Source organism: Rhagoletis pomonella, unplaced genomic scaffold, assembly GCF_013731165.1.
Source record: "Rhagoletis pomonella isolate Grant_MI unplaced genomic scaffold, Rhpom_1.0 Rhpom_scaffold_00006, whole genome shotgun sequence".
Classification (NCBI taxonomy): domain Eukaryota; kingdom Metazoa; phylum Arthropoda; class Insecta; order Diptera; family Tephritidae; genus Rhagoletis; species Rhagoletis pomonella.
The window spans coordinates 66,914,911-66,921,999 of record NW_023458560.1 but is presented as its reverse complement, the minus strand read 5'-3'; the positions used below and the strand labels follow the sequence as shown (position 1 = coordinate 66,921,999).

The window sequence follows — 7,089 nt, the reverse complement described above, 5'->3', positions numbered from 1 at the left end:
AAATATTCATTTCACACATTATATTATTGACTTTTATTATAAAAATTATAAAAATGCATCTTATATCTAAGGAAAATCATGGCAAATAGAGCAATTTTTTGATGTGACCGAATGTTCAAGACACATTGGCTTCTTACATTTGTCGCACAGCTTTCTGGTTTTTCTACGGCGTTTTTTCCTCTTGTGCGTAACATAAATAGCAAGATCCGGACACAGGTTTTGGCGTGCGCGCTGCGGCAGATGTTGATGCTGCTGTTGACACCATTGATTCCACCGGTCGGTTGATATATGCTTCAATAGCAATTTTAGTCGAAAAATTTCGCGTCACTTGACGATTTATGGCTCTGGCTTCAATAATGGGCATACACAATGCTTCAGCCAAGCTGCGCAGGATCTGCTTACGCTTGTTGTTTGTTCTCCAAGGCAACATAGGGTTATTCAAATCGTAGACAATGTAGGCTGCAAGAGCTGTAATGTCCAATATGTTGAAGAACATCGCTAGTGGCCATCGTTTTGTTTGTCTTTGTGTTGGATATTCCGCAAACATTTGGTCCATTCGATCAACACCACCTTTGGTACGATTATAATATTCAATTATTTCAGGTTTCCCACTGTCAGCTATTTCAGCATCATTATGCATGGTCGAAAGCAAAATTACTGCTTTATTTTTTTTGGGAACATAAGAGCACATTGTCACATTATTTTTGAAGCCAAATTTCGTTGAACCAATTGTCCTGTTTTTGTTCTGCTTCATTTCTTGAGGAATATATGATTTGTTTTTGCGCAAAGTTCCAACGATCGTGAGTTTCCAGGTGAGAAGCAGTTCTGCAACTGGCAAGGTCGTAAACAAATTGTCCATTGTAATGTTTCGGCCACTTCCTTGGTATTTGGCAGACAAATCCTTCACCACTCGTTCGCCTTGGTTCGTTTCCCTACCAGTTTCTGCTTGGCCAGTATATATTTGTCCATGCAGTGGATATGCATTTGTGGCATCGCAAATCCACCAAACCTTGATACCATATTTAGCAGGTTTTGACGGTATGTACTGCGTAAACCGTGTGCGTCCACGGTAAGGAAATAATTGTTCATCAATCGTCAAGCATGAGCTGGGCTTGTAATGTGCAGCAAGATTATTGTTCATCATCGTCCACAACTCACTGATCGGTGCTTCTTTATCAGTTAGTAAGCGTGTTGCACGAGTGTTTTTATCGTCAAATCTTAGGAACCGCAATATCGAACAGAAACGGTTGACTCCCATTGTGGCGCGATATAAAGGATAGTTTTTGACGCTCCATAAATCTCGAACATGTTCTCCATTGCTATGGTTCGCACCAGTCATAATAAGTATGCCAAAAAATGCATACAGCTCTGTTATTGACACAGGCGTCCATGACTTAGGAGTTGTGTTTGGATGCGCATTGTTGTAAGCATTATAAGTTTCTTTTGCTAACTTATTTGTGTGGCGCATAATTATATCAGCCATTTCAACGTTCATGAAACATTTGAATGTTTGCTCTATTGACAACATTTCAGTGCATCTGCAACAAATTTTTCGGCACTAGCAGGTAATTCATTATTTTCTTCTACTTCTTCTTCTTCATCGTCTTCTTCATCATCCTCATAGTCCGCATAATCAGGTAATACTTCTGCGGCACTTTGCGAAACTTCAGCATCGTCATCAGCAATTTCAATGTCATTGATTTGAATTTCTTCTTCATCTTCTGAGTCAAAGTCATAGGGAGCGTCATCGTCACAAATTTCATCAAATAAAGATTGTATATATGATTCTCGCTGTTCCTCAGTTAGCCTGCATAATAAAAAAAATTAGTATATGTTTACATTGTTGCGTATTTTACATTTTTTACCTTCTATATGCTGCACTTGATAAATATTCGTTTCTTCTTGAAGTCATTTCGTATCCAGTTATTTATAGTTTCAGTTATATTTATTTTCACTTCTTACACTTTTGAGCACCAAAACAATAATGAAAATATCAACAGGCAGCATTTATAACAACACCTCGTGTGAAAACAACCCTTGCAGCTGCATATAAAATACAAAAACCAGTTATACCAGTGTATTTGCTACCTACGTACCCATACCTTGCGCGACCTTTTTGCACATATCTTTTGAACCAGGTAGAATATTTCAATGAAATAAAAACCAAAATGTGTATTCGTTGTTACTCTACAAGCATATTATTATAAATTATATTATTTTGTTTTGCATTTATCAGGACAACAACAAAAACAAAAATCCACTGTTGCATGTCCTGACTTTATTTGCCCATATCGCTGGAACCAGTAGGAATATTCGAATGAAACAAAAGACAAAATACTTGTTATATATTAAAATATACATTTCAAAAAAAAAAATCATAGAAATCGGTTGAATAAGCATTAAAAAAAACCGCAAAATAAGGTCCCGGGTACAAACGTATCCCGGGTGTGTGTTTACGTGGTATTTTCTGGGTGTGTGTTCTAGGGTTAAGCACATACTCTTTGTAAGCAGAAAATCAAACAATCAAATTCCAGATGAAAATTTCAAACTGAAATGGTAAACGAATTTTCGAATGGATTGCAAGAATATTTCTACCAAAAGCATGTTAATTATTTAATTAAAGAGAAATGTACGGGAATTCAAAAGCTACCTATGTGACGTACATATGTATGTAAGTACATTATGTGTACATTTGTTTCAACATGTTCCGCATGCATATGTGCATACATACATACAAACGCATTCAATTCATTAAAATTCTTTAAAGCAACATATTACTTAATCAGATACAAGTGAGAAGCATCCTAATACGAAGTACTGCTGCAACAATTAAGTATGTCCTTTCCATTTAAAAGCATTTTATGGACAGTAAACGGTAGTAAGGCGGTTATTGATGTGAACTACTACCGGATGCGACGCAGGTCCATTTCCTGGTCGAGTCTGTCTTCTCCGTGATAAATAGTAGATCCAATATGGATTCGTTATTTCGTATTTTTAAAACCGTAGTCAGCGACCTCGAGTACGCCTGAGGAAAAATTTTCAAGCGAATCGAATAGATAGTAATTTTTTTGCCCGCATTATTGGATCCGCCATTTGGAATTTTTAAAATCAGTCTCCAGATTCGTAATTAGAGATCCTAAAAACATAAAAATCCGCTGAAAATTTTTCGGTTTTAAAATTAAACGGTTTTTCTGTTAAAATACATATATATTTCTATTAAAATTTTATTTTTTAACATTTGTTTATGCGCTGGGATGGATGAAATTTTACTTCTTAATTTTTTTATCATTTTGTAACGGCAACTCCATTAAAACATGTTCGAAGAAATTTCACATCGTATCTTTTAGTAGTAAACCATGCTGATCGATTTTTTAAGCTTACTATCTTTTTAATTAACGGCAAGTTTAAGAGAGGTGGCAGCCCTATTAAACTGCTAAATAAAATCGTTCGATATTTTCAGCAAGTTTTGCGATTTTAAGGATTTTTAATCATTTTTAATGTTTTTTTCGCTTGCATCCCGAATTTGGGTTTTAAATATTCTTAAACTATTGGCACTTTTGTGAATTTTTTTTTTTAATTTTATGACAAGTGGCAACTCTATTAAAACATATTTCGGTAAAATTTCCTCAAACATTTTTCAGTGGGAAACCATGCTGAACATTTTTCATGAGATAATTTATTTAGATAAAATTTCCGCTTACTTCTTTTATATTTGGTTATCATGTTAACTCACTGGGTTATCAATCCAGTTTAAATTTGGGACACGTGACATCCCTGTTAAAATATATATGTATTTGTATGTATATCTGTTCGGATACCATTTTTCTCAATACAATTTTTTGTATGTTAACACTATAGTTTTTTTTAATTAATTATTTAATTCATTTTAATTTTAAGACGGTGTTTGAACTAAATTTTATAAAAAACTGTGGTTTATTGAAACAATAAACCGTGATAAGCAAATATAAGCAAATTTTTTGAGCACTCTTTCGAATCCATTTGTGCAGCCCTCTACAATGTATGTATGTACATATGTATCTGTTTATGAGAGCGACCAGCAGTGTTCATTGCAGAGTATCTTTGTGTATATATAAAACTTAAGTATACTTATACTGATTTCAGCAGATTTCGAAAAATCCCACTTGACAACATTGGTTGGAGCACTGAAGCGCCTGAAACACCTCGAAAATTCACACTAAGGGTCTGATTATGCATACTTCGCATAACTTCGCACAACCATTTGTACCAGTGCACTAAAAGCGTAATTAAGAAAATGTGAAGCAAAATCTAAACTCAACAGATCGCTAAGTTTTTAAAAGTTCTGCTAATTTCTGGGTAATGGAATACATACAAAGTACATACGGAATTACAGTTTGAAGTTTATGCGAAGTTATGCGAAGTATGCATAATCAGACCATAACACTCGACCGCGCCTTCGTAGTGGTGCAGGTAGTTTACTTGGCCTTTGCCATTTTATTAGTACATTCAGCAGGCGTTTTAGGCGTTTGTAACATCACCAATCGATTCGCAAACAAATGCTAATGAGCAAAACCACCAATTAAGTCTAAAATTAAACCGTTGATTCTTTCAACGATTCGCGATAATACTACTCTTGAAACTTCGACGGGTGTCAATGGGTTTAGCTTCGTTAAATTTTGCATGAGTTAACGATCAATATTCTCAGATGATAATTGGATAAGTGTTACTGAATAAAACTCACATACGTATAAGCACAAATTTTTTCTTTTAATAATTCCAGCAAAACCCTATTTAGGCAAAGGGATGAAACTCGCAAAATCTAAAAACTTAGGTCAAACTGGGTTAGGATGAGAGTCATTCCGGTACAACTACGAACGTTAGCTGAGCTGCATACAGCGAAAAATGCACCGTGAGCAAGCGCATGAACCTGATCGATTGTCGATGTCGCATAAATCATCATAAAATATTGATTTTCATGAATTCCATATCATTTCTACGAAAAGTTGTTTTTCCCCCATATAAAATACATGGAAAACTTAGGGCGCTTTGAGCGACCTCTAAAATTTTTTTTCGATTTCAAAATAAAAAAATTGGGGTATATTTTTTCGATATAGAATAATCCTAAGGGGTTAGAGCATTAAAATTCCGAGGTTACTTGTTTTGCACCACCCTAATGTGCATACTTATGTGTCCATACATATTTACGATGTAGTTTAAAATTTTTTTAATTAGCCTCTCCCAAGTGGCTATGGTAATAAACGAGATGAGCACACTTAAAAGCTAACAAATAAGTAATTTGCATTTAATTCGCATTTATAAAATAGCATAACCACATATAAATATATTAACAATTTAAATAGAATTAATTTTGATAAAACAGAGAGCTGTTTATGTGTTCATATAACCACAAAAAAAAAACTTACTGGCAAAATTCAAATTCAAGCAGAGCAAAAGCAAACAAGAAAGGACTTTTATTTGAGTTCAATAAAATGCAAAAGTCAACTCTTTAACAACGTTTACAGTTGTTTTTATTACTATTTTATTGTTTTCCTTTTCAATAGCGTCTGCTGTACTCGTACAAACGTATTATTATATACAGATTCCATAAAGAAAAATAAATATAAATACATATGTAAGTATACCCTAGAGCACCTATGTATGTATATTAGACTGCATCACTCCCCTTACAAAAAAAAAATCAGTACTGATTTTCTTCTGGAATTATAAAATCTATTATATTTTAAGACCTTCACCAAAATATCTCGCATTTACGTGAGCTGGACCGATTTGAAAATACCTTCAAAAATTGAGTTTTGTATTAATAAAAACTGTTTTTTTTTAATAGTTTTTGAAAAAAGTACCTCAGATGACCAAACAGTTTAAGCTTCAAAAATTTGCATAAAAACATTAAAAATAAAAATTCTACAGAATCGTAATAATGAGATTTTTGATGCTGTTAAAAAAACTGCTCATAAAAAACCTCCATTTTTAGAGGTATTTTCAAACCGGTCCAGCTCATCTAAGTCTTAACATTTTTCCGAAATATTTTAGTAGAAGTCTTCGAATATACTAGGTTTTATACACCCGCCGGAAAAACCGCGACTTTTTTTGGTGATGCAGTCTAATGTATATAAATGTTTATTTATGTTCATACGAAGTACGAGGTAGCAGATATCTATAAAAAGTAACTGGAATTTCATATTTTGGGAAATCTATAAAATTAGCAGTTTCATTCATTCCTTTCATTTCCTTATATGGTATTTATATTATTTTCATCATATTTATTGATTCTTTTATCGGTATGAACGTATATGTTTATCGATTTTTATTAATATAGAAATCTTGTATGTCGTACCGTGAATATATTCGAGACGACTAGTGAATTAGTCGATCGTGTAAAACCGCCGCCAGAAGGCGTTCAAAGGCGAATCGAGATTTTTTCGAAATCCGCTATACAAGTAGAAAATCATGTCTCGCGAAATAAATACATATCGGCAAAACGACATACGTCCCAACTAGTTCTGAGGGTTGAGCGTGGCCACCACCCACCGCCCGCTCCAGCTTCGACTAGTCGGCGCAAACTTATGTTCCGAACTTCATGTTCACGATTGATTGGGTATCTAGTACCCAGAAATCAATCGATTGGACTTATAAATTATGGTGCGCTGTGGCGTGATTAAAACCTTAAACGGATTTCATTGATGTCTAATATATAATGGAATTTGCAAAAAGTTAAGAGGACCAATCTTGATTGCACACCTTAAAACGTTTAGGTACATAAAAAACAGAAGTGACCCTCGTACGCGTCCCACTACCACATACCTACTTTTCTCTGGTCGCTATACATCAAATGAAATTGAATTGAATTCTGTTGCGTCCTACCACACTACTATGTCACATCGCGTTAACATTGTTTCAATTTTATGAATATCGGTCGGTCAAGTGGCCAGTGAGAAAAATAGGCATTATTTCTGCGGTCTCAATCAAAATATTTTTTTTAATGCAACCTTCATTATATGTACATATGCATGTAAGTAAACGGCAGATCACACATAGCGGCACTATGATTAATATAAACAATATTGCTTATTGGAAAAAGCATAATTTGTA

General features: G+C 34.2%; 1 protein-coding gene across 1 annotated transcript in view; it reads left to right on the top strand.

The window, feature by feature from the left end:
* Positions 1 to 7,089, top strand: part of LOC118742053 (endonuclease G, mitochondrial-like) — a 22,113-nt gene that overhangs the window by 14,201 nt on the left and 823 nt on the right. The window lies entirely within an intron of this gene.